At 40.3% G+C, this 4,420-nt stretch overlaps 1 pseudogene; it reads right to left on the bottom strand.

Annotated features, from left to right (window-relative positions):
- Positions 1-1,072: 1,072 nt before the first annotated feature.
- Positions 1,073-2,178, bottom strand: LOC140332465 (microfibril-associated glycoprotein 4 pseudogene; annotated as a pseudogene).
- Positions 2,179-4,420: the final 2,242 nt, after the last annotated feature.

Genomic DNA, 4,420 nt, shown 5'->3' on the forward strand with positions numbered 1-4,420 from the left:
TACCTTCTCAAAAATAAGTTGACTATACTTAAAACTGAGGTCCATTTTTACGTGTGCTAAATCTGCTTATATAATAATAGTGTTTTGGTATCCTCTTGACCCTGAGTGTGAGTATTTCTTAGGCCCATTGTGTTTTGTGTCCTTCAACTACTAGAAACCATGTGAATATTCATATCTATCCATTGAAGGTATCTGCTTCTTTTCAGTATGTCATAACTGACCCGATAACCTGAAAAATGAAGTTTGCTTATACATATGTATATGTACACGCCAAATTGTCACTTTAAACAGAATGTACAAATCAGTAATGTTTTGCTTCTTTTTTACAGGATCATCCATTTGCTGTAGTGACTGGGAGCATTTTTTTTTTTTTGTGAGCTTATCAACAACAATTTTATAATTCATTAACATCTTCTAAATCATTGTAATATAAAATCTGTCTAATCAGTAAAAAAAATGGGTGGCAAAGCTTCGTCGCCGAGTTGAGCTCCTGTATTTGCTGGTTTGGATAGTCAATGGTAAACCAACCTCTGGGCTTCATATATCTTTCAGGGTTTATAGTGGTAACAGCTCATCCACAATCTGGCACATCACATCTTTTACCTGGAATCTCACTTTTCTTCAAGGAAAATGATCAACTAGTGGGTGAAGACACCAGAAGTATAAAAATAAATTGGGGATGGCTCCATCCATCTCATGAGATATTAGCAAAGATTCTTTACACATATCACATCTATTCACTTATGGACACATACACGCATATATTCACATCCATTACGGTAAAAACTCCAAACTATTTTTTTTTTCATTTTGGGTAGATTGGAGAAAAGTCAGGTCCTGGCTTTTCACTACTGTCTGTGCCTAAATGAGAACAGACAAAGCAAACACACATAATGCATAGAATGTAGCAAAGTAAAAACTGTTGAGAATATTTAAATACTGCCAAGTTGGATCATAGGCAAAAAATAAACATTTGCCCGAAATGTTACCTTTCCCCATTCTATCCTATACTAGATACTATTTTTCCTTGCTGGGCTCTAGCCCAATGAATCTACCTCCAAATACCAGTTAAATTTATTTTTACAAAAAACTTTTTTCAAGCATAAAAAAAAGATTTTATTTTTCAAACATTGAGTACAAAGTAATGAACAGTTGTACACAACTTACACAATATACAATCACAGAATATGGGTTTTAAAGATCCCTGCTATCATCATTACATAGCAGTAATTGAGGAGTTTAGGCTATTATTATTTTTGAAGGTTATATACTAATCAAGTAATAGGAATGCTACATCAAACAGCTTGGCTGCCACTTGAGGAAGAACCTGTAGCTATCTTCATCTCACTCCTCTTTAGGGAATAATAGTATCCTTTCCAAGAAGACCACACCATTCCACTTGCATACTCCTTGGTGCCACCCATGAGGTATCTCCCATTAAGATTTGCATTGTGACACTGGGTGTACCAGAAGGCCCCCTGGTAAACCTTTGCACAGTTACCATTGTGTGAATCCCTGTCATAATCATATGTAGAAAATGGTACACCAGAGAAACCCGAAAAACAGTCTCCAATGGGTTTGTTTGAATCCCCCTCCTCAAATCCATCAACATATAATCTGTAGCCATCCTCTTCCGGAGATATTGCAAGAGGCGAAAGGGCAAAGTTTTTGTAGGTCACAAATCGCTCATCTTTGTCAAAGTCTTCCAAGTCAATCCTTAGGCGGTATGGCTTATTTCGGGTGAGGAGATTAATGTTTTGCAGGCCCAACCAGTGTTCTCCATCAGCTCGTCCAAACCCAGCCTTATAATCTTCCCAACCTCGGAAAAAGTTTACGCTTCCGTCAAACCTCTTCTGGATCACCGTCCAAGGGCCTCCTTCACTGGTCATGTCACAAAACACTGGCATTGGAGAATGCAAAGGACCAGCGGGATATATCAGATAGACGCCATCTGACTTAAAACCCTGGGCATGCACATCGGCACAGTCATGAGGGTGGCATGGGTCTGTACAGGTACCAACGTTTTCCAGGTTCAATGGGACAGACCTGAAAGTTTGGTGACCCATCTCCAGAAGGAGAAACAAGATGAGGACAGAGAAATAATGCCACATCTTCTGCCTGTGATACTTCTAGCCTCTGTGTGTCCAAACGCTTTGTATTTCCAAGAACTTTATTCAATCTCTAAACATCTCCGCTGGTTATTTATATTCCCTCAGCGTTTCCATAAATCTCAGTTCACTGATTACCCAATCACTGTCCACAACAGGCGTGTCCCTGAATGTCCCAGGTATCTGTTAGATTTCTGTCATATCTCCAAGTATCTGTGTATTGTTCATGTCTGGCGCTTAGAACAATTGACACCACTTAATCATAGATTAGTGATAATGATAGCGAAAATATGGCTTTTGTTTTTATGGCTTTATTTGAAATAAAAAGAACTATGGTCAAAAAACTTTGAACAGCACAAGACAGTTTCATGAACTTTTATCAATTGCACATTGCCTTCCGCTTACAAAGTCCTGCACCTAGCTGGCTTGAGGAAACCATTGTAAACAATGTCATAGTGTTGGTGGTCTGCGGGTGTCTGTAAGACAAACTTCTGATCTATTTGTCTAAATACAGTAAGGGTTGGGGAGGGCAAGAGAGGGTTTTGTACTCGGCTGTCCCTAACTTCAGCACAGTATTTTTTAGTATAACTAGGATCCTCGATTGGTTCTAAATCTACAGTTTAGGTTAAAACTGACCTCCAGGTCTATGAGATGTATGAATACTTAGTAATATAGAAGCTATAGAAGCTATAATGGTTTACCTGCTTGAGGTTACATAGGGTGGTGCTCGTGTAACCTGAATCTTATGCATTTGGTCATATGGTCAAACCATGAGGATCCACCAATTCGAACCAGTCATTTAGTTTGCTTGATAGCCACTGTCTACACCTCTGACTCCAACCTTTCTGGGATACCCCGCCACCTCATTCACCTCCTGGAGCCACCTGGTGCCTCCAAGTCTGGTAAACATGTGACTCACTTAATGTACTTTTATTTCAGGATCACCCTCTGCACCTGGGGGCTAAAGGCCCAGTGTAGTTCTCTGGGTTCAAGGGGTCCTGATGTTGAAATTACACTGAGATTTTTGTTGAAGCTCAGCAGGGAGCTGATCATCAATGTAAAACAGCCAACCAGGGTTGCCTCTAACCCTAGGGTTACTGCAGACGTTGTTAGGGCTTCCTTGAGCTGCCGTTGAATGACCTCCCATTGGTACCTGTATAACTTTTGAGCCAATACCACTTGAAAGAACCAAATATGTATTTGGCTGTTTTTAAGGAAAGGTGGGCATTATTCCCTCTAACTCCTGCCAATTGGTTTTACAGTTTAGGAAAAATAAAGAATATTTTCATCCAGGGTGGCCATTCTTATTCAGGGATTTGTGATGTCCTAGGGTTCCTCCAGAGGATACTAGAAGGTTCCTCGAACTGTGGCTAATTGATCTCCTATTTGATGATACTGGCATAGTTCTGAGATCAACACTGCTTGGTAAAGTCAGCTTCATGACCCAATGATTTTTTTAAGTGTCTATATCTGGTATTCTAGTCAATACTGCTGTGGGATTTCTTTGCACTGGCCAACAATTTGAGAAGCTTTTTTCCTATTGACCCCCAAAAATGGTTGTAGAGGGGTTTTCTGAGACCTGGAAATAATTTCTAGGGTTTCTCAGGGGTAAAAATGTTGAGAAAGACTGCTCTATGGTTTATTTTGTTAAACTGATCAATCTGCATATAAAACTGACTCCATGTTGTCTGAAGGATCCATGCTGTTGGAGGCTCATTCTAACAGCCATTTCAGACCTGCGCTGAACCACGGCTTTCGACTCAAGGCTCAACCATTTCTATTAAAATAAAAGGAGCAACAAGGAACCATTTTTTGCTTACGGCTGTGGCAGATCATGGCATTTCTTCAGACAAGTCGCTATTGGCCGTGTGGTTGCTTTTGAAAGATTACCTATGATACGGCTTGCTGCTCCTGGGTGCACAGCGATAATTTGCTTTGGGGGCTACCGCATGATTTCCACTGCAGGTATTAAAGGGGCCTTGCAGTCACAATAATCGCTTAACCCATGAGGCATAGTCACTAAGCTGTACCTAGGGTGTCTCAATGTGACCTTGAGCCTGGCCGGTCATGTTCTGGTAGTCTCTCCATCTATGACAAATGACAATTTCTGTGCTAATGCTAGGAACAAAAACCCAACAGGGATCATTGAATGTTCTAGATATAATAGTAATAGCTGTATATTGTTTCCAAGGGTACACTGAAGTGTTGACAAAAATAAAGGAAATCTCTTTTGGAGGAGCCACAAAGCAATATAAAAAGCTTTTCGTCTATCACCTCCCCGCCTGTTTTTCACAGCAGAGGCAGCCTACACA

This window comes from Pyxicephalus adspersus, chromosome 6 (genome assembly GCF_032062135.1).
Source record: "Pyxicephalus adspersus chromosome 6, UCB_Pads_2.0, whole genome shotgun sequence".
Lineage (NCBI taxonomy): Eukaryota > Metazoa > Chordata > Amphibia > Anura > Pyxicephalidae > Pyxicephalus > Pyxicephalus adspersus.